The 27,480-nt window shown below is 53.7% G+C and overlaps 1 protein-coding gene across 1 annotated transcript in view; it reads left to right on the forward strand.

Moving 5' to 3' along the window:
• The first annotated feature begins 3,893 nt into the window (after positions 1–3,893).
• TSPAN9 (tetraspanin 9) overlaps positions 3,894–27,480 on the forward strand; it is a 181,195-nt gene continuing 157,608 nt past the window's right edge. The window contains exons 1-2 of the mRNA XM_082350147.1: positions 3,894–4,026; positions 10,588–10,654. The gene's annotated coding sequence lies outside the window, so the exon portion shown is untranslated. The remainder of the gene's footprint in view (positions 4,027–10,587; positions 10,655–27,480) is intronic.

Raw genomic sequence — 27,480 nt, forward strand, 5'->3', positions numbered from 1 at the left:
CGTACTACAGTGGAAGAGTTGGGTACTTGCAGCAGAGACCGTATGGCCTGCAAAGCCTAAAATATTTAGTATCTGGCCCTTTACAGAAGAAGTTCGCAGACCTCTGACTGTCTATGTTTTCTAACTGCTTCAGTGACAATCAATAACAAAGTAGAGTTGCCAGATTCAGCAGTTAAAAATACAGGACACTCAGATAAACAACGAAATTTCAGATAAGTGATGAATATTTCCTTTAGAATAAGCATGTCCCAAATATCACCTGGCAACCTTCTAACAAAGGCTTGTACAAGACACCTGTGGTCTACGGCTCCCTCAGTCCTGCCACCCCTGCCTCACTTTAGCTTTGGAAGAGAAAGAAGTTGAAGGAAGGAGGTGCCCTGGGGATGACCTGCATTCTTTACAAGAGAGAGCGCGAAAAGGAAGCAGAAGAAAGTCGTTGGTCAGCTGTAAGAACTTTGGGAGGTTTGGGTTTGGGTCCCCTGGGGGCAGCTGGCAGGCTGCAGTGACCAGTAACCACTCTTCACATTTCATGAACAAATGTTGTTGAAGGGGATGGGGAGGGAAGGAGCTGTTTCATTTTTCATGCTGGAAAGTGTTTCTTTAAATGAGCAGCTCCACTGTGCATTTAACGGATGGTTTATACGTTTTCTTGTTGTCTGGTTTAATGCCCTGATTTTAATCCCTGGTAGATGGAGAAACTACCACTCTTTCCTGGTAGATGTGGAAATAGACCTCCTGGTACACTCTGCCTCTTTTTTTTTTTTTTTTTTAAGTCTTTATTGAATTTTTTACAATGTTGCTTCTGTTTTCTGTTTTGGTTTTTTGGCCTCGAGGCATGTGGGATCTTAGCTCCCTGACCAGGGATCGAACCCGCACCCCCTGCATTGGAAGGCGAAGTCTTAACCACTGACCGCCAGGGAATTCCCTACACTCTGCCTCTTACTGTCCCTTTGTATCATCTCCATGTCAGAGGGGTGGTTGAAGTCATCTTAGATGGGAGATACCTCTGAAGTAGCAGCTAGCTGATGGAAGCTGGATGAGGAGACAGTCCTGTGCCCATTTCCCGGCTAAATGACCTGGAGGACATTACCTAACCCTTCCGAGCCTCACTTTCCCCCTCTGTAAAGTGGAAGGATGACGGCAGCCCCTACATCATGGAGCTGTTATGAGGATTCAACGAATCAGAACACGTGAAGGACTTAGAACCGTGCCTGGCACACAGCACTTGGTGATTGTTAGCTGTTGTTCTTTGCTTTACCTGCTGACTTGAAGAGACCAACGGCCAAACATGGAGTGTCCCCCAAACCCAGCCACCAGCAGTGTGAAGTCTCCCCACTAGGTGTCGCAATTCAGCAGGTCCTGCCTGTCCCTTAGCTTGAATTTTTGCTTATTATCATTTTTGATTTGATTTGGCGATTTCAAGGGGATATAAACTAACACACTATCTCTTGAAGCCTCTGGGGATCCAGAAATTCCAGCAGAATTGCTGACGTCCAGGGCTGGAAGAAGCTCTTTGGAGTGCTGCCCTTGTCCAGAGTTAGTGTGACATGTAATTTATTGTCCAAACCAAGATATTTTGAGAGTGAAAGGGGGGCCATTAATAACGGTGCCAGGACAAGAGGAGTATATGGGATGTACCCCAAGATCCTGGACATGGACACACCATCTATGGGGGTTTTTCCTCAGCATTTTCAGAATCCCCAGGACAGAAACTCCTAAGGAGCCCAGTACAGTAAACTGTGACATTGTGCTTAGGGGGGTGTCTTAACTCCCACAGGTGTCTTTCTGCCCTAAGAGTGTCCTGCCTCCTTGTCAGGTCATTTGTTTGAGTTTGTCCTCGGTGGACACGGTGGGAGTGTGTCTGCCCCACAGACCTCGAGGCACCTTGCCCTCCTCTATGTTGAATACTTCCTTATCCTCTATGGCTTTTCTCCCAGCTGTAAACCCCTTCAGAGGCACGAAGAGGGGTCGAAGAGGTCGAAGGAGGGTGAGCTGTGTGGTCACTTTCTGGGTTATTGCTGAGGGGATTCTTCTTTTTTAAAAAATTTTCTTGAAATATAGTTGATTTACAGTGTTGTGTTAGTTTCAGGTGTACAGCAAAGTGATTCAGTTATACATTTACATATATCCACTCTTTTTAAGATTCTATTCCCATATAGGTCATTACAGAGTATTGAGTAGAGTTCCCTGTGCTATACGGTAGGTCCTTGTTGATTATCTATTTTGTATATAGTAGTGTGTATATGTCAATCCCAATCTCCCAATTTATCCCTCTCCCCCCACCTTTTCCCCTGGTAACCATAAGTTTGTTTTCTACACCTGTGACTCTATTGAGGGGATTCTTCTAAGGTTTCTTCCAACCCTAAGGCTCCATTCTCCTATTATTTCAGGTTTGCTTATCTCCCATTAAAGGGCAGGGAGAGGCTAATGTTTGCACCCACCATGCATCAAATGTTGTGCTCTTGCCTCAGTCATCTTGGCCATCCCATCAACCCTGTGGGATTGGTAATATGAAACCCCATTTCACAGGTGAGGAAACTGAGGCCTAGAGAGGTCACAGCCCATAAGAGGCAGAGTCAGGGTTCAATCCCAGGTCTGGCTGGCTCCAAAGCCCTGTCCTACCACGTGAGGCTGCCTCCCAGTGTTTTTACAGTAAGATGACCCCCACAGCGGACATCACAGGCAAATCCCTTTCCCTCTCTGGGTCTCACTTTCCTCTTCTGGAAGCTGGGCAGGGTTAGTTGCATGTGGTAAGGGCTGCCACAGTGACTGGAGAGATTGGGGCTTGGGGGTGGAGGGGGTCAGCCTGGGAAGACTTTATGGGGGGCATTGAACAAGGGTTGGAAGGAAAGAAAGGGGAGTCAGAAGGGGTGGATTATTGGGTTAAGTCTAATAGACAAAAACAAGATTGTGCGTGTATGAGAAGAGGGGGCCCAAGAGATGAGCAGAAACTGCCATCCAACTAGGAAAGGCCAAGGGGACCCTGGTGATTAGTCAGGTTAAAAAACTTTGTCTCAAATCATACTTAGTGCAGGATGGTGCAGGTGGGAAGCACAGAACACATTTCCACGACAGTAATGAAGCAGGAGAGGTGACTGCTCGCTGGTCACTTCGGAAGAGAGTCCAGGCCCAGAGAGGAAGGCCTACAGGAAGCCCTGGGCGGGAGACGCGTAACCTGAGTTTGTCCCACTGCAGTTCACGTCCTCCTGACGCACGGTGCCCTTTACCAGCACTTGGAGGCCGTTACTCCTGGGGAGGTGGACAGCGGGTCCTCCAACAGCCTCTCCGGGCAGGCGGTCCCTAGTACACAGCCAGGGAAGGACTGCCTAGGTGTGCGGGCAGGCGGGAGGCCACAGAGGCAAGGCTGCGACCCTGGCCGGGACCGGACGGCTTTGGGCCGGCGTCTGGTCGCCGAGCGCAGGAGCGCGAACTCCCAGGCCCTGATCCTCCCCAGACACTCTGGTCCTGCTGCGGCTCTAGCCCCTGGGGCAGGGGCAGGGGTCGTACCAGCGCCCCGGAGGAGCGGCCGATCCGAGAATCCAGGCGGCGGGGAGGGAGGAAGGCTCCCGGAGGGCAGCCACATCTGGCCCAGGACGCCCGCGCCCAGCACGGCCCTGGCCTGCCCGTGGGTCCCTCCAGCTCCAACGCCGGGGATCCGGCCAGGGGGTGCTGGAGGCCCCCGGCCCCAGTCCCCGCCCTCAGCCTCGCACACCCCTTCCCCACCCGCTGTCCCGCCCGCAGTGCCCACGCCAGCTCCCGGCTTTAATCCCCGCCCCCACCTCTCGCGCGGCGGACCGGGCCCCCACGGCCTCCCAGTTCCCGGGCCGGCCCCGCCCCCTCGGCCGGCCCCGCCCCCTCGGCCGGCCCCGCCCCGCCCCCGCGGCCCCGCCCCGCCCCCGCGGCCTCGCCCCGCCCCGCGGCCTCGCGGTCCAGGGCAGGCCCCGCCCCCTGTTTCCGCTGGCTGCTGCTGTGGCGGCGGCGGCGCGCGAGCGCGAGAGAGCCGGACCCCGCATTCCTGGGAGCTCGGTGAGTGCGGCCCGGGCGGGTTGGGCGGGTGGGGCGGCGGGCCGCGAGCCGGAGGCTCGGGAGCGTACGGGGTTACGGGCCCCGGCCGGCTGGGGGCGGGCCCGCAAGCCCCCGACCCGGTTCCCGGAGGGGCGAGCGGCCCGGGGCGCCCCTGGGAGGGGTGTCGAGGGGCGGCAGTGGGCGAGCTGAGGGAGGGGTGGGGTCAGCGCCCTGTGAGGGGGCGGGAGGCCCGAAGGGGACGGTGTGCGCGGCGTCCGGTAGCGGGGCGGAGAGGGGTCTGCAAGGGGAGAGGTTCCGAGGAAGACCTTTTGGAAATGCGGCTGCGGGAGTGGACGGCGGAATCCCAGGCGAAGGGATGGGGGTCTGTAGGATGCAGCAGAAAGGGGGAGCCCCGGAGCTGTCAAGGGTTTCTCACTTTGTGACCTAGTGGACCGGCTGGGGGAGGTCCATACAGCGCCCCCAGGGAGGGCCGGGGGCTCGGGCAGGGCTGGGATACTAACTGCAGCCCCCCGGCACCCCGACCACTCCTTGCGCCACCGCTGGCAGATCGGTACTCAGAGTGACAGGGCTTTGGCACGCCCCGAGGTCCGAGATGTAGTCCATCTGTGCATCCAAGTTTGGGACTTTAAAAAACTTTGTTGTGGTTAAAAAAAAAAAAAAAAAAAAGTCCAAACAAGAAACTGGCTCCTTACTGAGAGCAGTATTTGTACTCGTGTATTTCAGAACTGGAGTCTTGGATGGCCTGTTTTTGAAAAAGATACTGGTCCCTTCTCAACCTCTTTCCCAAATACCTGTAGTGTCTGGGGAGGTTTGAAGCACTGGGGTAGTATGGGATCCCCTGGGCTGGGTAGAACTTTCCTCCCCATCCCCCAAATAAGGATAAGACCGCAGCAGTTCATCTTTCTTTGGTTCAGAGAACCAAACTCGTTATGTGAGGATGCCCTTCTGACAGGCAGCTGTCCCCTTCCCTGGGGTGACTCAGGTGTCCTCCTCCAGGAAGCTTTCCTGGACTAGTGGAGAAAACTGAAGACTCATGCTCTGATCCCTGTATACCAGCCAGCTTCCCTCTCTTTACTGAAAATAGCCATAGAGAATGTTTTGTATGTATGTTCTGCTATAAAGATGTGCAGTCAGCTTGTCACCCTAAGTAATGGGAAGGGGAGGAGAGGTATTACGGACAATTTCAAACGATGGACTGGACAAATCATTTATATTTAGCTAAGGAATGCAGCCAGGGAGGCAGAGGTTCACACTGGCTTCCTACCCTCCGCCTGGTCCTGGCAGGGCTGTTGCAGCTGAGCTGTGGGTTGTGGGGTGAGGGAGGGAAGAGGGTTGAGGTGGATAAAACTTGAAGGGTAATTCAGTTCTACACTCACTCATTGAAGACTTGCTGTGTGCAAGGCCGGGAACAGCTGAGAGTGGACCAGAATGGAGAGGGAGTTTTTTTGGTCTGACTTAATCAGATTTTAATCTTTCAATCTATAAACACATAGTTAATATGAATAACAGTAACTAGTGTTTATAAAGTAATTTGTAGGGGATTCCCTGGTGGCCCAGTGGTTATGACTCCACGCTTTCATTGCTGAGGGCGCGGGTTGGATCCCTGGAGGGGGAAACTAAGGTCCCACAAGCTGTGCTGTGCGGCCAAAAAGAATAAATAAATAAATTTGTAGTTGGCCAAGTGCTTTCTCTGTACATTAGCTGTATATAATTTTCTTTGATTCGCACATAATGTTGTAAAGCATATGTTATTTTTAATTCTCTTCGTGTAGTTTAGGAGAATGAGGCTAAGAGAGACTAAACGACTTCTCTGAGGTCACAGAACTCATAAGTGGAAGAAGCAGAACTTGAACCCATGGCTTCTGACCTCTTATGCTGTGTTTTCTACTACTCCCAGCTGCTTCTGCCATTCTTTACTGTTGAGCCTGGGAGACCTAGGCTCCGACCTTAGTCCTAACATCACCTAACCCTCGGCAAGTTACCTCCCCTCACCAGCTCTCTGTTTTGGAGGGTTATTGGGTTAAAATATTTCTAGAATCTCTTTCAGCATTGGATATCTTAACAGTGTACAATGCTATCAGCAGCCAATCAGTCAGTTAGTAAGTGTGCTTTATTTATTTGTTATTTTTTAAAAATAAATTTATCTATTTATTTATTTTTGGCTGCATTAGGTCTCTGTTGCTGTGCGCGGGCTTTCTCTAGTTGCGGCGAGTGGGGGCTACTATTCGTTGTGGTGCGCGGGCTTCTCACTGCGGTGGCTTCTCTTGTTGCGGAGCGTGGGCTCTAGGCGCACAGGTTTCAGTAGTTGGGGCACGCGGGCTCAGTAGTTGTGGCTCGTGGGCTCTAGAGCGCAGGCTCAGTAGGTGTGGCACACGGGCTTAGTTGCTCTGTGGCATATGGGATCTTCTCGGACCAGGGCTCGAACCCATGTCCCCTGCATTGGCAGGTGGATTCTTAACCACTGTGCCACCAGGGAATTCCTATTTGTCATTTTTAATTGTGGCAAAGAAACACATGACACAAATGACCATCGTAACCATTTGTAAATGTACAGTCCAGTTGCATGAAGTATATTCACATTGTTCTGCAACAGATCTCCAGAATATTTTCATCTGCAAAACTGAAACTGTATACCCATTAAACAACTCCCCATTTCCCCCTCCCCCCAGCCCCTGGCAACCTCCATTCTACTTAGTGTGCTTTATTAAGCTCCTACTGTGTCCTTAATTAATGTTGCCCTTGAGGAGTGAATAAGGCGAGTCTGGGTAGCTGACCAGAGCGCCAGTCTTCATCCCTGTGAATGTAACTCCAGCACCGGCCCTCTAGCACCGGCCGTATTGTTCAGTAAAAGAGTGAGCAGGTGAGACTAGGCAGTGGTCATGAGTTGCAAACAGCAGGATGCTTTCCTTTAGATTCTGATCTCACCATTTATTAGACGATGGCTTTGGTTAAGTTACTTAACTTCTCTACATCTCAGTTTCCCAAACTGTAAAATGTACATATTGTGGTACATACTTTATAGAGAGATAAGGATTAAATTGGTTAGTATATGTAAGAAACTAACCATGGATTTTAGAAGATAATAAATGCTAATTAAAGTTTTTATTACTTAAGGAAAAAAAAAAAAAAGAGTGAGCAGCTGAGGCCTGGGCAAGGGCCTTCACCTCTTTGAGCTTTCGCTTCCTGCTTGCAAAACAAGGATAACAATACTGAGCTCTCAAGGCTGTTGGAAGGAGCAGTGAGATAATGTATGTGAAGCACGTAGCTTAGGGCCTCAGACACAGCAGGTGTTCAGTAAACGGTGCCTGTTATTTATAACCTAGCTGAGGAGGCTAGACTAACAAGAGAGGATAGGACTTCTTCTACCATTAAGGCCCAGGCCTGCTGTGGTGGGCATCCCACGGACTGAGGGAATGGATCTCATCCAGGTGCCTTAGCCTGGCACTCCACATCCTCCCTACCCATCCCGGCCGTCCTGTCTAGCCTTACCTCCCACTCCCCTTCCCCCAGGGACCCCCGGTGCCAGCCAGACTCATCTCCGAGCATGCTTCGCTCATTCCTTCTTTGTCCCTTAGTTCATACTGTTCCACCTTCCTGGAATGCTCCTCCCCACTCCCTCCTTCCCCTCTTTTGAAGATCGTACTCATGTCTGAGCTCCTTCATGGAGCCTCCCCTGGCCACCCATCCCCAAAGAACCACCTTTTCCTTGGAACCCCTTTGGCATTTTATGTCTTCATCTCTCCTGGCTTTCCTACACTGCCTGGGGTGATCCTTTCGTATGTATATCTTAGTACAAGAGTCTGTGCTGAGTTCTGGTGATGCAAAAATGAAAATGGTAAATGTCCTTGTCTTCATGGGGCATAAAACACAGTAAAGGGTTAAGAAAGGGCTTCAAAAAATGACAATTCAGGAACTTCCCTGGTGGTCCACTGGTTAAGAATCTGCGCTTCCACTGCAAGGCGCACGGGTTTGATTCCTGGTCAGGGAACTAAGATCCCGCATGCCATGTGGTGTGGCCAAAAAAAAAAAAAAAAAAAAAAGACAATTCAAAATATAAGGTGAATAGCTTATGAGAGTAGAATGTGGTTTCAAACAGGGGGATAAATCACCCTGATGCTAGAGGACCACCTCGTGCAGCAGGTGGTGTTTGATGCGAACTTTGAAGTGTGGCTTGCATTTCTACAGAAGGGAAGAAAGGTCAGCCTGAGGAATGGCATTGAGAAAGTGCTGGGGTTTGGAATAGCTCAGTCGGGCCAGTGAGTGGGTTGTGTGGGAGGAACCAGAGAGACAAAAGGCTGGACAGGTAGACAGTGACCATATTATGGGTGGCTTCAAATGTCCAGCCAAGTAATTTCCTCCATCCATGCATTGAAATTAAGTGTCTCCCATGCGCTGCCTGCTGGTGCTGGGGGGACTGCGGTTAACCTTGGGGGGCCTGGGAACCTTGCCTGTTTTTGAGTAGGGGTCGCAGAAGCAGGGCTAGGCCTGTGGAGGGCGAGTATGGGGTCTGTGAAGAGAAGAAATCATGGTGGGGAGAGTGGCTGGGCAGCTGTGAGGAACAAACCTGAGACATTTTGGAAGTAGGATTGAGACCATCAGTGGATTGACAGGATGGGGTGGTGAGGAAACAATGCAGGGGCACTGGAGGGGATTCTGGGCTGGGTGATGGTGAGGATGCAGGGCCCTTTGCTCTTTTCAGGGGGGCATCATCGCTTCTCCAACTAGATTGGAAGCCCCTCAGGGCATAGATTCTCTCTGCCCCTATGTTCTCCTCAGCCCCTCACTCATCGCCGAGGGGCACAGAGTAGGCTCAACGTGGACCCGGACGTTCTCAAGAAACGCATCTTTTTTTTTTTTAATTGACAATTATATTTTATTTTATTTTATTTTTTTAATTTATTTATTTAATTTATTTATTTTAGGCTGTGTTGGGTCTTTGTTGCTGCGCGGGCTTTCTCTAGTTGCGGCAAGCTGGGGGCTTCTCTTGTTGTGGAGCACGGGCTCTAGGTGCGCGGGCTTCAGTAGTTGTGGCATGCGGGCTCAGTAGTTGTGGCTCGCGGGCTCTAGAGTGCAAGCTCAGTAGGTGTGGCGCACGGGCTTAGTTGCTCTGCGGCATGTGGGATCTTCCTGGCAGGGCTCGAACCCGTGTCCCCTGCATTGGCAGGTGGATTCTCAACCAGTGCACCACCAGGGAAGCCTGCAAGAAACGCATCTTGTCATGGGGACGTAACGTATAGTGTGGTGACTGGAGTTAACAATCAGACTGTGTTATAAATTGAAAGTTGCTGAGGCCTTCCCTGGTGGCGCAGTGGTTAGGAATCCGCCTGCCAATGCAGGGGACACGGGTTCGAGCCCTGGTCCGAGAAGATCCCACATGCCGCGGAGCAACTAAGCCCGTGCACCACACCTACTGAGCCTGCGCTCTAGAGCCCGCGAGCCACAACTACTGAAGCCAGCGTGCCTAGAGCCCGTGCTCCGCAACAAGAGAAGCCACTGCAATGAGAAGCCAGTGCGCTGCAATGAAGAGTAGGCCCCGCTTGCCGCAACTAGAGAAAGCCTGTGAGCAGCAACGAAGACCCAACGCAGCCAAAAATAAATAAATAAATATATTTTTAAAAAAAAGTTGCTGAGAGAGTCAGATGGTAAAAGTTCTCATCACAAGAAAGACATTTTGTAACTGTGTGGTGATGGATGTTAACTAGACTTGTTGTGGTGATCATTTTGCAATACGTACAAATATCCAATCCTTATATTGAAACTAATATGTGATATTCCACTTATATCGCAATTAAAGAAGTGCCCATTTGTCCCCCCCCCCCCAAAAAAAAAGAACTGAATCTTGCACCTTCTAGAATCCCAAGTTTGCATCCACGGCAGTATTTGTACACAGGCCTGGCTGTCTCTGGAGTCATGTTTCCGCAGAAAGCCAAATGTTTCCTGTATATATCTTCACACCCCAAATTAACTACCCTTTCAACTTCTGCTACAACTTTATCTCTCACTTGATGGCCATTTCCCACCAAGTTTTTATTGCTCCTCAACAGTAACTTTAGATGTGGCAGAGATGGAAACAAGAAACTTGTTTATTCCTTTACCTCAGCCTCAGTTGTCTATTCCTTTGATTTGTGTGAATCAAACTCACATCTCAGTAAAGTTACACACTTTTAAATATCTTGAAACTTTGTCTCACTTGTGAGTGGTCAAAATTACAAATGTTAAATCCCTGGATGCCAAGGGTCTACCCCAGGGATGGCAAATACCTGGCACGGATACTCTTACTGTTAGAACGACCCGTAGCAGACATCACTAGTCGATCATGGCTGTCTTTCCCATCGAGCCAGGGCTTGGTCTCTGTCATCATGCTTTAGCACCCACCAGCAGCTGAGTGGACTGGCACGGCAGCTGGAATCCGTTTGCCCTTTCTGGGCTTCTCCAGCTGTTGAATGAATGGGTTCTCGATGGGAGACTGCAGCCCAAAGAGTGGCCATGGCTGGACAGATTTCACCCTGGAGTGGCTTCACAGCGAAGTGATGACCTAATGTTTCATTTATTTTCCCGCAGGAATATCCTGGGATCTTCTCTGATCTGTCAGCAGCCAAGGTGTTCGCAGGAAATTCAAGGAAAACAGGTCAGTGCTGGTCTGGGTCCACTGTGCGCTGGGACCTCTGAAAGTCTGCGTGTTATAAACTGTCTAAAGCCAGAGTCTCTCTTGCCCTTTGGCTTGGGGAGGGAGGATAGAGTGGAATGTTGAAATTTCTTAGCTGTCTCTCTGCCCCAGCTCTCGACTTTGAATCGATAAGCTCCTTAAATGGGGCTTTGGGAGCCGGGAGAGATTTCCCTCCTCCCCAATGTTTCTGAATGGTGGCCGGCAGTATTCTTAATTTCTTTCTTGACCACCCTTATTGTAGGGAGGGAGCCTAGGGAAGCAGGAGAGGCCTGTAACTTCCTGCTTCCTGTCTCCTCCCTCCAGCCGGCCAGAAAGGAATCTGTGGGAATCAGACCAATCCCACCTGTGTCCGTTCCTCTATCCTGGCTGCTGCAGGAATGCCCCTGGCCCTCCGGTGGTGGGCACCCTCTGCCGGGATGCTCGCTGGGGGTCCTCAACTCTGCTCCTGCAGGCTCCAGGGGTCTTGCTGGTAGCTTCATTGTTCCTAGCACCTGTGCGTCGAGGCCCCTGCGGAGCTGGAGCTGGAGCTGGGCAGGAGCTACCCCGGTCGCTGGTGTGGATGGTACTGATTCAGGTTCCGGGGGTGCTGCGTACAGACCTGGGTCTTTTAATGTTTTAATTGATGTGTGTTTTATCCTGTGGCTTCCTCCTGCGGGGTGATCTGTAAATCTCTTACCTTCCAAGAACCCAGCTGCGTGGTGGTGGGGTGGTGTGGTGAGAAGGAGGGTGCTGGCTCTGTGAGCCCCAGCAGAGATGATCTGGAGTCCCGGGAGTGGCCGCGGACCTTTGACTGGCCTGCTGTGCTTTGCACATGATACTCAGATGCCAGGATTCATATTTGTCATTGTCATCATCGGCCACAGTTTCAGACTCTTTACATATGTCCACACTAATTTAATTTAAATCGTATTAAATCTTAATTTAAATCTCCTTTAGCTTTCATGAGAGTCCTGTGAGGTAGCTGTCATTTCCCCCCCGTTTCACAGTGGCAGCAGCTAAGGTGGAGTGCAGGTCAGAGACTTGCCTAAGACCACGTCTTTAGTGCCAGGAGAGCAGCGGCTCACACCCAGGCCATCTGATTCCCACTGCCCCTGCCCTTCGCAGCAGACCTGCGGCAAGGAATCCGCTCCCCATCCCTCCTGGAGTCTGGAGTCTGCTGCAGCGGGGATGCAGGGCTCCCATTTTAAGTCTTCCCCCCTCCCCCTGGGGCTTGGGGGGTGTCTGCTTTCAATCTTGCTGCCCTGGGATTTGGGGCTCCGCCTGCGGGAGGACTGGCTGTGCAGCCAGGCATGAGGCCAGGACGAGGGAAACCAGTGTGCTGAAAATCAGGGGGCAGGGAGGAGGGACGTGAGGACAAGTGGGTGAGGGTCCTCGCGGCTCATGGCACGTCCCACCCCGTCACAGAGATCCACGGGGCCCGCCCTGGGGGGCCTCAAGGGAGGAGACAGATGGGCCTGCATCACCGGCCCTTTCTAGCCAGACGACTGTCCTCCTGTGCGTCTGTTTGAAGGCACAGTGAGGGAGACCTGCGTGAAGGCCTTTCCGGACAGGAAGTTTATCCTCTCCGAAGGCGTTGGCCTTCACAGCCTTTGGTTTGGCCGTTTCTTGTCCTGCGCTTGAGCCTCTGGGATGGTGACCAGCTCCCGGTCGAGCTTCTCGTCCCACCTCCGCCTGGTTAGGTCCCCTGTGGCAGGCTGGTTGGTTCTTTAGGCCGGTCTCCTCCCCGCCGTCGCTCAGATGCCTTCTCGCGCTGGTGACGGTGGTTTCTGAGTGGACGAAGGCCTGCCTGGGTCTCCGCTTCCGGTCTGGGGGCCTCCCCACCGCCGTCCTCTCACAAGAACCTGCTCTGCCCCTGGCCTCGGGGTGCACGGAGGAGGGAGGGCTGCGGTTCATGAGTGAGCCGGGTGGGGGGCGGAGATTGTCCACAGAGACGCGCGCCGGTCTGGTTAGCGGCAGGGTCTCTGCCGCCCCTTTCATTTTACCTGCCTGCTGCCCTAGCCCCACGCACTTGGGAGCGAGAGGCCCCATCGCTGGACCCGAGCCCAACGAATTCATAATTTCAGCTTCCGTCCAAGCCCCAGCCTGGTGAAATGAGAATATCTGCCTGGTGGAGGCCGGCTTCCACCCGCCCTCCCCTCGAACCAAAAAACGCAACCCAAACTCAGCCCGCAGTGGCCGGTCTCCCGGAAGGGGCGGCCGGAAGGAGCGTGTCTGGGGGCTCACCAGTCTGCGCGGCGCTTTGGGCCCCACTTGGCGGCCACGTGTGGATGGGTTTTGAGTGTCTGTCGTTTAATGCTATCTGTGCTTTTGAGTTTACCAGCCGCCCCCCGCTCTGCCTTCCTCCCACTCCCCTTCCAGTGCCTGGAAATTTATTGCACTTTGAATACTTGCTTACTTTCCAAGAGCCTCGTGATCATTTCTACACCCAGTGTCAGCATTTGTTAAAATATCTGACCTTGTGCTGGAAACAGGAAAGGATGGGGGTGGAGGACCATCCAGGGGGCCTGAAGAGTCAGGCAGCTCAGCTGGTCCCCTGGAACCTCCCCCTTGTTGGGGAGGCTTGGCCGTCACTGCAGGAAGGCCAAGGGTCCCGCAGCCTCCCGTGTAGGATCTTGGCGTGTTCCTGGCCTTGGCCTTGGCAGCTCAGGGCCGCTGCCAGCCCTCACAGCACCTTTGTGCAGAGTCGAAAATTGCCCTTCCTCAGATGAACAAGAAAAATTAGAGCGAGCAAATTATTGTAAAACCTGAACAACGTCCCGCTCCGCCTGGGCCGGCCTTCTGGAGCCCTGGCGGGCAGCGGCCCCATACCTGTGCTGCATCCCAGCATGTCCTGTACTCCTCTCACCCCCAGGGAGGAAAGGGTGTCAGGTTCAGAGTCAGGGAGAGGGCCAGGGGTAGGAGCGGGCCTCTGAGAACAGTGGACCGACAGATGAGGGGAGTGGTCTCAGGGGGATGCTCAGAGCAAGGTAGGAACAGGGTGTGGCCACGCACTAGTGCGTGCGTGTGTCGGTGAGTATGTGTGTGCTTGTCCTAGCAAATTTGTGTAGGGGGGAGTTCTCCTACATTGTTCCCTCAGCTGAGAGGCCCACCTGAGCCCTTTCAACGGGTCAGTATGTACCTGTGATGTGAATGCCCCCTCCTTGGAGGGGAGTGTGAAACAGACACAGTACCGGGCCGCCTGCCCCAGTGTGGAGGCTGAGGCTTCGGCCCGATGCTCTCCAACAAGCCCCGGGGGCGTGGGGGGCAGAGAGGGTAGATCCTGCCCCAGCGAGTCCCCACCCTGCAGAAGGGCTCAGAGGGGCAGCGTGCCGGGCTGGGCGGGAATGGAGGGATGTGCACATGTAGAATGACACATCTTGTTTTAGAGAAAGTGAGGTAGAGGTCTGCGTTTGCAATTTTCCACTCGTCCCATCCTGGAAGATTCTAAACAGCTTTGTTTAAAATCTGGACATGCAGATTGCAGAGTCCTGAGTGAGGAAGAGCCGTTGGGTCCCCCAGGAAGGCAATTAGGTTTGAAGCCAGAGTTTGGCTCTGGATGCAGCACGTGGGACCAGAGGGTGGGGAGGGGACTCTCTCGGAGCATCCCCAGGCCATGAGTCACTCTGCATTAGCAGCCATGGCACAGGGGCTGCCACTTGCTTGCCGCTGAGATGGGCTGGGTGGGGAGGAAGCGCCGGTCCAGGGCCACCCCCCACCGTGCAGGCTGTGGGCAGCAGAGAGGGAATCGGGGTGGAACCACCGTCCGGGCTCTGCCCCTCGCCTGCTGCAGACCGAGGAGCTGGAGATGGAGGTGGCTGGCCGGCCTGTGTCCGTGAATGTCTCCTATGAAGGGCAGTCATTCCCCACAGTGCAGGGAGACTGATACAGGGCACTGGCCCATCAAGGACTGGGTTGGGTGGACCGTTCTCTGAGGAGCGGCGGAGGAACGCAGGGGAGACGGCTGGGCCTTGAGGGACGGGGATGCAGGGGTGGATGGCAAGCTGGGCGTGGCCCGGTGATTGGGCTGGAAGGGGGAGGGGCACGCTGTCAAGGCGGGGCCTCTTCACTCTGGGGTACCGGAAGTGTCCCCCAGAGGAGACTGAGCCCAGCAGACTAGCAGTGGGGAGCTGGTGTTGGGCCCCGGACAGGGGAATGGCAGGATGAAAACGGATTTTTCGGAAAATAAGCTTGTCACGGAATCCAAGGTGAATTTTTTTAAAGTACTTTTTTTTTGCTGTTGTTGCAAAAATAATACAAACTCCTTACAACCTTCAAGCGTTCCAGAACTGGTAGAAAAGGAGAGCCTCCTGTAATCCTGCCCTTTGGGGGCAATCACTGTTAGTACTTTGGCTTATATTCCTTCTAGGTGTTTTAATGATAGACTAGCATCCAGCTGTCTACCTATTATCTTATCAATTTCCATAAATAGCATTGTGTTACACTAACTGGAAACTTCTTTAGCCGTCTTCCCGCAGCGGTGCCCATAGCACTGGGCGGGGCTCAGCTGGTCCCATCACCTGAGCTTGTGAACGCGGTGGCAGTCACCTGGTGGCTCTGCAGGGCCTGGATGGTCCAGGAGCCCCTCTGGCACACGTTGGGCTGGCGTTGGCTCTTGGCTGGGCCTCTCTTCCCCTCATGATTTCTCATTCTCAAGGGAACTGGCCTTTTAAGTGAAAACAGAATCTCCAAGACCCGTTGAGATGCAGGCTCCGAGGTCTCACAATGTAGCATCCACCTGCCGCTTGGTCAGAGCAAGTCACCGGACCCACTGGAACTCCAGGGCTGGGGCAAAGATGCCCCCTCTTGATGGGAGGACTGGCAAAGTCACGTCAAGGGCAAGTGTGTTCAGCGGTGGGAGGGCAGGGGTGTGCAGCCCCTGCACGGGCCCAGAAGGAGGAGGGCTAGAATGCTGGGGGCTAGACGCCACAGACCTTTGGAAGACAGCCCAGGCTCGGTCCCTCCTCAGCCCCCTCTGACCGGATGGGTCACCCAGGGAAACTGGCAAGGCGGGATGCTTCGTCCTCCTGCTGGCTTAGAGGTGTCGTTCCAGGTGGATTCTGTGTGGATGTGTGTGAGGCGCTTGTCTGGCCGGAGGTGAGAGTGAGCTAGAGCACGGGCTTCGTAACGGACAGCTTCTCCGGCCCGAGGGCTGTGGAAGCAGAGCGGAAGCCTGCCTGCCCTCTGGAAGCTGCTGGCAGCTCGGCTGCTCGGTACCTGCTGCTAGTTTTCATGGCATCTCCGAAGAATGTGCGTCAGTGAGTGAAGGGTCCCGATGAAAGCCAGCCAGCCACTCTAGACTCAGGCCTCTGCTGGGGACTCATTCATTCATTCGCCCAGCAAACAGGGCACCTCCTGTGCTCCAGCCTTTCTCCCCATCCCCTCCTACCCTCAGAGGTGGAGTAAGAAGACCCAGACTGCAGGATCAGACTTCACTTCCCAGACAGCTCACAGTGGACTTAACATTCTGACTCCCCTTGACATACTCGTTTGTATAGTTTCCTCATCACCTGCCATGCGTGGTAGCTCTTCTTTCCTGGGAAATGCCTCAAATGGCAGAGACAGGAGGAAACATTGGGGCTGGGAGAGCCAGCTCCGGGTCATTAGGGAGTGCCACTTCCAGTTGCAAGGACGATGCTGCCATAGAGCCGCTGGAGGAGAGGTCCTCCCCGGGGCTCACACCCATCAAACTCCCCTCTCCCTGGAGCCCCCAGGCTGGCCTTGATGAACTGCACTTTCCTCGCGCGCCCGCCCCGTGGTCTTTTGCCTGTCAACGGCCTGGTGGTTTGTGCATTCATCAAACGAGAACAAAGGCTGAGAGGGCTTTCGCATTTGAAAACCCCTTGGTGTTTTATTTTTTCTCTGCCCCCGCTCAGCATCTCTTGGAAAAGAAATGTTTTGTGGCCGAAAGGTTCACTGTGAAACAGCGCACGCTGCACAGCTCAGCCTCTTGGCCATTCTCCTCCTCCTCGGCTGTGCTGTGGGAGAATGGACGCAGCTCAGCGACAGGGCTTGGTGGGGACTGGGGGATGGGAGGCAGCCAGGAGCTGCAGCTGCCCTGATGCTTCCCTGGGTGCCAGGGGCGCCGGCATCGTGCTACCGTTGCGGGGTGCATGATATCTGATCAGCTCACGGGCTTAATGTATCCCGGTGCTTAGTGTTGAGGAGAACGTGCAGAGCTGACGTTGCAGACCTCGGAGAAATCTGGCATCACAAGCAAGGCAAGAAACCTCAGCCGCTCCTTTTGGCCAATGAATTGGAAAGACTAAACGGAGGTCCTCAGCCTGTGCCAACTGAGCGTTTGCTGCTTTGAGGCGGATGGTAGGTAAACTGTCCATCAGCGGAGACCCAAGAGGCCTGTCTCTGACTCCTAACTTCCCTGCCCATGCCTCCACCCCCCCAGTTCTGGTTCCCTGTGGCTGCGAGGATGATTCATATACTTCCGTATCATCAAGAGTTATAATATCACTTCATCAGCAAGTGAATGACCACTTTGTTTTATGTCTAACTCCTTGGGGGAGAAACACAGTCTAGGAAAGAATGAGGAGATTTTTTTTTTTTTTTTTTTTTGGCATGCGGGATCTTAGTTTCTCGACCAGGAATCGAACCCATGCCCCCTGCAGTGGAAGCGCGGAGTCTTTTTTTTTGTGTGTGTGTAAATTTATTTATTTTATTTATGTATTTTTGGCTGTGTTGGGTCTTCGTTGCTGTGCGCGGGCTGTCTCTAGTTGTGGTGAGAGGGGGCTACTCTTCGTTGCGGTGCGCGGGCTTCTCATTGCAGTGGCTTCTCTTTGTTGTGGAGCACGGGCTCTAGGCATGCGGGCTTCAGTAGTTGTGGCACGCAGGCTCAGTAGTTGTGGCTCGTGGGCTGTAGAGCGCAGGCTCAGTAGTTGTGGCGCACGGGCTTCGTTGCTCCGCGGCATGTGGGATCTTCCCCGACCAGGGCTCGAACTCGCGTCCCCTGCATTGGCAGGCAGATTCTCAACCACTGCGCCACCAGGGAAGTCCCACTGCTGGCCACCCTGACTCTGCGAGGTTCCGAGGCGTCTTCGAGCCCCGGTGCTCTGTGTGGTAAGAGCTTCAGCCGACGTTGGCTTAGGTAAGTCCCACACCTTTTCTGTTCTAGGCTACCAAAGGCCTTCTCGATTTCATCGGGTTCTCCCATTTCCCCCCGAGGTTCGGCCCCGCAGCGTCCATGGCACCCAGGCATGGGCTCTGAAGGCCGAGTAGGAAGGGATGGGATTGCTGTAGCCAGAGCCCTCAATGGAGGGCTTGGAGGAGAAGCCAGGCTGACCAGCTGAAGCCTCATGCCTGACGGTCACACCTAATTTGGAAGAAAAACGATGTTACCTCTGTTTCATCATCCACTTTCATCACTGCTTATCCAAATGGTTGATGGTGCCGTGCCTGTGAGCGAGGTGGGGGGACCTGACGCTCTCTCTGTGGGCCGGGGTGAGGGAGGATACTAGGCTGGGGAGGTGAGCCCCACCCTGACTCTGGGGCAAAGGGGAGGTGATTCCTTAGACTGTGGGCCCTTTCTCCTTGGGATCCCCACCAGAGAGTGCTAAATCTTCAATTTGCCAAAAATTAATTTTCATTGCCAAAAAATCCTCAAGGGCATTCACCGGAGGGATGGTGCAGCTTTAAAGAAATACCTAAGAGGTATTGTGATGGTGGTTGTTTTAAACCAAGTCTCTTTAACATTCCTGATTCATGTCAGGAACTAAAGCATTCGGTGCTGCCACATCCTAAAGCCGGCGGTGCAGGGGGCCGGGGGCCGGTCTCCACCGACCCTGGTGTTTCTGAGACCCTGCAGCCTCCCCCTCCGCCAGCCCTGCCCTCTGAGCAGCGCAGTGTTCGTGTAGCCAGAGGACTCCGACGACTCAGGACTCGTGCAGCCTCCAGGCGTTGGTTCTCAGCCAGGCAGGGGCATTCTGACCACTCGCCTCAATCTCTGTCTCTATCTCTGCTGAAGAGCAGAGGCCTGGATTTTCCCCTCCACTGATGCTCTGCCTGTTTTCTCATTGTCCAACACTTGGTGGGCATGCTGATCGTTTTTGAATGCGTGAATACTGCATTTGCGACATGAAAAGAAACGTGTCCCACATCCGACCCATTTCCCCGGACACTTGGAGCACTTGCCTGATGTAAAACCGTCGCATCTTCACAGTTGCAGGGGTGGGAGATGTCTCTGGGGAGGGCGCAGGACTCTCAAACCAGGAGCTTCTTATCAAGGCGTCTGCAGCTCAGGGAGGGGGCCTTATCGCTACCTTTCCCGAAGGGGCCGACAGGAAGTCGTGGGCAAGAGGAGGCCGCTGCTTGGAGGTTTCACGGCGAGGAAACTGAGGCTGGCTTCCCCAGGAGCTCCAGGCAGTTGAGTGGAGGAGGCTGGAGCCAGCCCTTCCAGATCCCGACCCTGGATTCTGCCTCTCTTATCCCCCGCCCCTCCCCTCACCTGCTCCCACCTTCCTCAGCTCCCCCAGGGGTGCCTCAGAGGTAACCTCACAGGGCCAGGGGGGCAGCATTGTAGGAAAACATGCACCCAAAATGGCCAAATCCCTGAGGACTTGAGAGAGGCACGTGTGGGGTTATTTTGGGTTTGGTGGGCCGGGCTCGGATCTCTCTGGCATTCCTGGCCGCTGGCCTCTCAGAATTGACCAGAATGGAAGGATGATAAAAATCGAGGCCCCAGGAATAGCTCAAGAATTTGCTCATTCGTGACCCCTGTAAAGAGGTGCCGCTCAGCCCAGAGCCCACAGCAAGGCTGGGGCTGAAGGAGGTGCTGGAAAGGGGAGGGGAAGAGGAGGAAGGTTTCAGACAATTTCCTCTTCATCTGGGCAGAAGCGGGTGGGAGCTCAGGGCTGGTTCGGGGCCAGTCTGATAAGGAGCCAGAGGAGCGTCCCTCCCCGCACCAGCTCGTCCCTGCCTCTCGGGGGTCGCCTGGTAACACCCACTGGCCAGGTCAGTGCAGCCCTCTCTCTGATCTCTCTGCTCTGTTTCTCTGTCCCTCTCGGACCTAAGCAGGCTCGGGGCAGCTCTGGCCTTGCATCTTGGGGAGCCTCATCTCTCCCTCCCTTCCCCAGAGTCAGGCCCAGAGACCCTTTTGCTCAGTGCGCGTGAAGGGGGCGCGTAGTGAGCACCCATCCTGTAGCAGGTCAGGAGCCCGGTGATGCCAGGCATCTGCCTCTGCCCTGGAGGAGCCGGCACGGGTGTGTAGAGACCCGTGTAGATGTGCACTGACCCACGATGCCATCCGGAGCCGTCCGTGGTGCTGGAAGGGCGGTGGGGATCATAGCAGGCGAGTGGTCAGCGGAAAGAGCAGCCCGGGGGAGTCAGGACACCTGGCTGGCCCTGGCTCAGTCACGTCACTTCTCTGGGTTTTTCGTGTGTAAAGTGAGGAGTCTGTGATCCCCAAGCCCCTTCTGGCTTGAGAGTGACCTGGTCCCAGGAGCTGCGGGGAGGAAGACCCTTCTCAGACGGGTAGGGTGTTTTTGTTGCCTCCACTCTTTGTTCCAAAGGGGGGCGGTCCAAGGGTGGACGTCTCAGCTGGCTCATCCCCATGGGGACAGGCTGAGGGCTCAGATGTCACAGCTGGGCCTCAAACCTCTCTTCTGTTCTCTGGACCCTCCTGCTTATGCAAAGTCTGACTTTAAATTTTTTTTTTTTTTAATAAATTTATTTTTGGCTGCGTTGGGTCTTCATTGCTTTGCGTGGGCTTTCTCTAGTTACTGTGAGCAACTACTCTTGGTTGCGGTGTGCGGGGTTCTCACTGTGGTGGCTCCTCTTGTTGCAGAGCACAGGCTCTAGGCACACAGGCTTCAGTAGTTGTGGCACACGGGCTCAGTAGTTGTGGCTCGCGGGCTCTGGAGCACAGGCTCAGTCGTTGTGGCGCACGGGCTTAGTTGCTTGGCGGCATGTGGGATCTTCCTGGACCAGGGCTCGAACCCGTGTCCCCTGCATTGGCAGGCAGACTCTCAACCACTGCGCCACCAGGGAAGCCAGCAAAGTCTGACTTTAGGTTCAAGAAAATAGTTGCCCTTGTCCAGGATGAGGTGGTTGCCCCTTGGCCTACAAGATGAGGTCCGAGGGGCTGAGCGAGGCTTGCAGAGTCTGCAGTGACCTGGAGCAGGGTCCAGCCTCCCTGCTCCCCACTTGCGGCCACTGTGTCCCGTTTGTCTCTGTAACGCCCTCCACACGGGTTCTCATTGCCCATTGTTCTTGTCATTGTCTGCCTGGCTTGGAACTCCCCTCCCATCCTGCATGGTTTTTTCTCTTATGAGCATTGTTTTACCAAATCTGAAAACTCAGTCAGCCATTACTTCTTCAAGAATTTTTTTTTTTTTTTTTTGCCGTGCTGCACGGCTTGCGGGACCTTAGTTCCCCAACCAGGGATCTAACCTGGGCCCCTGGGTGGAAGCCCAGAGTTCTAACCACTGGGCTGCCAGGGAATTCCCTCTTCAAGTATTTTTTTTTTTTTTTAATTTATTTATGGCTGTGTTGGGTCTTAGTTTCTGTGCGAGGGCCTTCTCTAGTTGCGGCAAGTGGGGGCCATTCTTCATCGCGGTGCACGGGCCTCTCATTATCGCGGCCTCTCTTGTTGCGGAGCACAGGCTCCAGACGCGCAGGCTCAGTGATTGTGGCTCACGGGCCTAGTTGCTCCGCGGCACGTGGGATCTTCCCAGACCAGGGCTCGAGCCCGTGTCCCCTGCATTGGCAGGCAGATTCTCAACCACTGCGCTACCAGGGAAGCCCCCCTCTTCAAGTATTTTTCTGTTCCCCCTTCTCTCTCCTCTCTTTCTAGAACTTCAACTATGTGTATATTAGACTGTTTGATATTGTCCTGTAGGTTGCTGATTCTCCATTAATTTTTTTCCATCTTTTTTCTTTCTGTGCTTCATCTTGGATAGTTTCTAGTGTTAATATCTTCAAGTACAATCATCTTTTCTTCTGCAGTGTCTAACTCAATGTTAATAAGTCCCATCCAGTGTATTTTTCATTTCAGATATTGGGTTTTTCATCTCTAGAAGTTCCATTTGAGTCTTTTTTTATATCTTTCATTTCTCTTCACATCAAGCTTATGTTTTCCTCTACATTCTTGCGCTTATGGAACATACAATAGCTGTATTCTTTTCACCCTTGTTTACTGGTTTCATCATCTCTGTCGTTTTTGCGTCTGTACTATTGATTGCTTTTCCTCCTGGTTATGGCTCATATTTTTCTGCTTCTTTGAATGCCTGCTAATTTTTGATTGGATGCCAGACATTGTCAATTGAGCGTTGCTGGATTTTGTTACATTCCTTCAAATAGTATTGGACTTTATTCTGGCATGCATTTTAACTGCTTGGGATTGGTTTAATATGTCTGAGGCTTGCTTGTAAGCTTTGTTAGGGTGCATTCAGCCTTCAGACTAGGGCTAATTTAGCTTCACTACTGAGGCACCACCCTCTGAGGACTCTACCCAGTGCCTTGTGTGTCGCGAGCTCTTATGCTCTCGTTGGTGGGAATGTGGCCCTGAGTGAGCTCCGCAGATTGGCTGGCCCATTGCTTTCTGTTGGTTCTGTTCCCAGGCTTGTGGTGTTTTACCCTACACTTGTGTGGGTCAGCTGGAGATGCCAGGGGACTCTTCTCCAGAGCCCCCTCTCTGTGCAGTCCCCTTCTCTCCAATGTTCTGCCCTAAAAATTCTATCTCTATAAACTCCAATTTCTGTCTCCTCAACTCGGTGGGACCACTGGACCCCGTGAGGATTCCTCGTCCTCAGCTGCTGTGTGGACGCTGCCTCCAGGCAGTAAGCTTGGCCATCATAGGACTCCCTCTCTTGTTTCCTTCTCTCAGGGATTACAGTCTAGTGCTGCCTGCTGTCGGTGTCTGAAGCAGTTGTTTCGTGCCTTCTGTCCAGCTTTCTAGTTGTTTAGGGGGCAAGGGTGAAGCCAGTCCCTGTCACTTCACCGTGGCTGTAATCTGAGTCTAGCATTATTGGAACACTCACCTTGGGCATCGTTACCCTCTGGGGCAGGTGTCTCTAGTCAGCTTTCCTACGGGAAGGACCCCATTAGCCGTGTGTTCTTTCCCCCGTGTTTCATCTGGTTTGTTTTTTTTCTCTCTCCACACAGGCTGTCTCCCCGAGCACAAAGGTGATACGGTATTTCCCTTAGCATCCTTTGTACCTAGCCCAGTGCCCGGCACATAGGAGACAGCTCATGTTTGTGGACCAAATGAATAAATGAGAAGAAACGGAAGAAACTATAAGCTAATTGTGCCGTGTGGTTGCTAAGAAAAACAATGCTGCCCTGGGTATGAGGTTTAGACCCTCTTTGTGCTCTGTGGAGCTTATAGCACATCTGCATCTGGGTTTTGTTAATTCTGGTTGGGACACTGGCAAATCTGAACTCATCCAGAGGAGGGTGACTAAGATGGTGGAAGCTACACCACGTGGGGACTGGGTGAAGGATTTGGGAACGTTCCTTTTGTCTGGAAATTATTTTTATAGAGTGTTATGGGAAGGGAGGGGATGCACAATAATGGTCTCCTGACATGTGCAGGATTGATGTGGAATAGGAGGGTCTAAACATGTCCTATGGCTTCAAAGCTTAAATACCCAGGTGCCTAGGACCCATGGGTGAGGGGATTCAAGGAGGTCAGACATGGGCCCAGTTCCAGGAAGAACTTTCTAACAGCTGGAGCCATCCAGCAGAGGAGGAATGGGCTACCTTGGGAGGTAGTGAGCTCCCCATCACTGCTGGGGTTTAAGCAAAGACTGATAGTGATTGGGGATTTTGTTTGGGATGAAGAGTAGATACAATGTTACACGAGATACTCTCTAAGATACTTTTCTACTCAATGATGTTAAATGTTACTCCTCCTTTTGAGCCCATGATTCACCCGCCCTCGCAACTCCGCATCCTACGCACACACGCACGCACGCATGTACGCACCTGTGCAAGCGTGTTCAGAAAACACACCTGAAACATGCTCCTTACTACTCTTGTGAAACTCCTTGCAGCCTCCATCGCCGGGCCTCGTCTGGGGCCCCTGCAGACTGGCCTCCCGCTGCCGGTGCTGGGCCCCGTCATCCCCCTTCAGCCTGCCTGGCACCGCATTGATCCGGGCTGGCCCTGTGTCAGCGCCTCGTCCCATTGTCTCCTGTGTCTGGACACACAGTGCCTTTGAGGCAGGATGACTGTGAGCCTCCTGCACAGCGAAGCCTGGCGGCCTTGCTGCAGCGCTTCCCGTGCTGGTGAGCGTGGCTCTGCACAGGCACCTCCGCTCTTGACTGCTCGTTGGCTTGTTGCTCTGGGTCCTGGGTCTCTTCCCCCGTGGGGCCCCTCCTCCCTGGACTGGACGCGCCCGGGAGGTTTCAGCCCCAGGTTGAAGATGCTGGGGAGGCCTGTTTAACGGTGGTCCTGGCAGATGCTCAAGGGAGTCCTCAAGCACCTGCCTCTTCCCCTTTCTAAGGATGCAGCCCAGGAAGGACGGGCGGGGCTGCGGCTCGGTGGCTTTGGGGGATGGGAGGGGGACAGCTCAGAAGGGGTCCTGAGCCAAGGGCCTGTCTCCTGCTTCCCCGAAGCTGTTGTCCCACCTCTGTATGGAAGGAGCCCGGTCAGGTCTCTTGTAAGCGGTCACAGCTGGGCAGGCTCTGGGGCAAGGGCTTTGCAGAAAGAGAGATCTTAAAAGAAAGAAAGAGAGATCTTCCTGGTAGCCGAGTGCTGGGCTGCGCCCCGAGTGAGAGACCTGAGCTCCGGGAACCTCTCTCCTGGTACACCGCTCCCTTCCCCAACAGGGCAAGCCAGGCACCGCCATGGGCATAAGGAGCGCTCTTGAACTGCGGACTCTCTGGCCCTCTTAGCCTTGGCCTCCAGACCAGTTTGACCTGCAGGAGCCTCCGTTTCTTCCTTTGCGAGATGGGAGGAACAGTGGCTCTCCGGGGAGCTGGAGGATGGCCCGTTTGCAGGACTTTCTTTCGTGTCTGAGGCTGCCGGGTCCCCAGAGCAGCTTTCACCAGCCCGAGCAGTGTGGGCTTGGCCTCTTCCTCAGCCAGTGCTCAGAACCCTTTGTGAATGAGCATCCTTTCTCCCTTAACGGAGAGGGAATGTTCTTTGGAGACTGGTGTACCTGGAGGGCTGGCACCTGCCTGCATTCGGGCTCACAAAGCCCGCGCCCCCTGGAAAGGGGTCCCGGGGAGAGGAGGTGCATCGCTCTGTGTGCGTTCTGTCTGTCCAGTGCCCAGATGGCGTCTGGCGCAAAGCAGGCACTCAGGAGCCCTTGATGACCGAATGAAGTTGTCCCTGCATCCCCATAGCTGGGCCGCGCTCCAGTCCAGAGGTGCTTCAGCGGGAAGCGGTGCACCTGGGCCTCTCACTGTTCGATGGGAAACCTGAGTGTTGTGTCTTGTTTCCTGCTTGTTCAGTTGGAGGGTGCCAAGACCATAATAAAAGCAATGGTATAATCACAGCTAATATCGCCGGAGCGCATTCTGTCATGATCTGCAGGATTTTGGCCTAATTCTTGAAATGCACTCACTGGAAAGAAGTTTCCTGAACTTGTTCTCCATTCCCCGTGGCTTTTTGCACCTACTCCTGACTTCTGCCTTGGAACACATTTGCTTCTGCTGTGAAGATAATAAAAATATATTCAGTATTTTTGTCAGTCTTATCTGTGGTAGCTGTTGTCTACATGCTGCTTTAGGTCAACACATATTTTACTGAGGATTTTTGTATGGGTGATCTTTCTATTCTCTGTGTGGTTATCTGTGTGGGACTTTCTCATTTATACTCTGACAGGCATTTACTGGGCACCTGCCGTGTGCAAGGGATTCTGTGGCGAACAGCACCAGGCGTGCCCGCAGGTCTGAGGGCCTCAGACTGGTCCTTGGAGGCAAGGACTGTCTGTGTAAACCCCTCTCTGTGGTGTCCTGTTAGCACTCAGGGTCCCCACCCCAGGACTGAATAAGTAATTATTCAGTTGGTGCTGGATAAATAATTTTGGGGTCTTCCATTTCTATAGGGCGCCCCACTGTGAAAGCACCAAAGAATATTCCCAGAAATCATCTTACCTGTCCGTTTCCTCCTGACAATGACCTTGAGACGTGGCTAGAATGAGCATGTTTTTTTCTAGAGGAGGCCACTAAGCCTTAAAGGACTGGCAACCCCTGAGTGGGGCTGTCCTAAATGTCCTGAGACTCATTCATCCCACAAATGTTTGGGGGCCAGCACTGTTCAGGCTCTGGGGATGCAGGAGTGAAGAAAAATCCATGGCCACAAGAGCTTGTATTTTGGAGGGGGAGACAAACAATAAACAAACAACTAAAATCTATAGTGACAAATATTATGGGCCAGAGTGAGATAGGGAAGGGGGTGGGAGGAAGGGGCGGGGGGCAGGTATTATGGGTTAAACAGGGTCCTTAGGAAAGGCATTCCTGAGGAGGTGACATTTCAGCAGAGAGGGAAGAAGAGGTGGGTTAGTCCTGGAGATATCTGGGGGAGGTGCATCCCAGGGCCGAGGGAACAGGAGGTGCAAAGGCCCTGCGGCAGGAGCATGTGAGGCTTGTTGGAGCCCAGTACAGCTGAGTGAAGGGAGCAAGGGAAAGGTCACGGGACTCAGACCCTACAGGGGCTTGAGGGCCATTCTGAGGGCTGTCGCTTTTATGGTGGGCAAGGTGGACGCCTTTGGAGGAATTAGATCAAGGAGACAGACGTGCGTTTCATTTCGGAAGGACCGCGGTGGCTGTTGTGTAGTCAGCTGAGTGTGCAGCGGCAGGAACAGCAGTAACTGTTGTCTGTGAAGTGTGTGTTGTGCAGACCCCGGGCGTGCACGTCCCGTTGGATCCTTCCGACGACCGACGTTACCTGCATCTTCCTTAGGGGGAAACCAAGAGTCGGCTGCTGGAGCGGCTGCCAGCTGGGGAGAGCCTGATTCCAAAGCTTGTACTCTTGACTGTTGTCCAGTTTTCAGGGGCGAAGGGACAGATTGCTTAGGATGACGGCACAGACGTCTGGGGTCAGGGTCAGGCTGCCCTGTGCCTGTTCTCTGGCCGCTCTCAGGTGTTCAGCTGGCCAGCCAGGAGGGGAGTGGGGCAGGCTCTCCCCTTTACCTCGCTGTTTGCTGGAGGGCAGGGCAGATTGCTTCCAGATGAGGGAAGGCAGCTTGGGGAGTGGAATCTGTGCCCCGACTCTAGACAGCAGCCTCTCTGGGCCCGCAAGGACCCCGTGTCTTGTGTTTGGCATGTTAGACAAGCCCTGTGACTTAGAGGCCTGGGCTTTCTGCTACCGATCAGGGCTCAGCCCGAGGCTGGCGGGCGGCCACTGCAGATGGTCCTCCCTCCCTGGAGGCAGACCCTCCCTCTCTTTCTGAGTGAGTCTGGGCCAAAATGCCCTGTATTTTATCCATCTCTTGTTTTCTGAGGAGTTCAGATCACTTTCAGAATGTCACTTCTGTAATCCTCCTATTTATTGCTCCTGAAGGAAGCGAGGGGGATTTTTCCTTGTTTTTAAAAAAATATGCTGCAGGGTGGAAAATCGGGGTCAGAGAGTGAGGCTGGTGTGGGAGCAGAAGAGGGAACCCAGAGGCCCAGGCCGGGTGCAGCTGGCCTCGAGGAGGGGCGAGGGCAGAGGTGAGCTGGTGGGAAACGGGGGCTTCTGGACTGGGGGAAGGCCGCTCCTTTTGCGTTTACCCTGCACTTCGGTGTCTGAACCTGGGGGAGGGGGGCTGGGGTGGGACGCCCTGCCCTTCCCTAGCGGCGCCTCGGGGACTCGGGGCCCGCTCTCTGCACAGGTCCCCGTGCATGCACGTCTCCTGTTCTCACACACTCACTCTC

This window comes from Balaenoptera borealis (assembly GCF_965194805.1).
Source record: "Balaenoptera borealis genome assembly, chromosome: 13".
Classification (NCBI taxonomy): domain Eukaryota; kingdom Metazoa; phylum Chordata; class Mammalia; order Artiodactyla; family Balaenopteridae; genus Balaenoptera; species Balaenoptera borealis.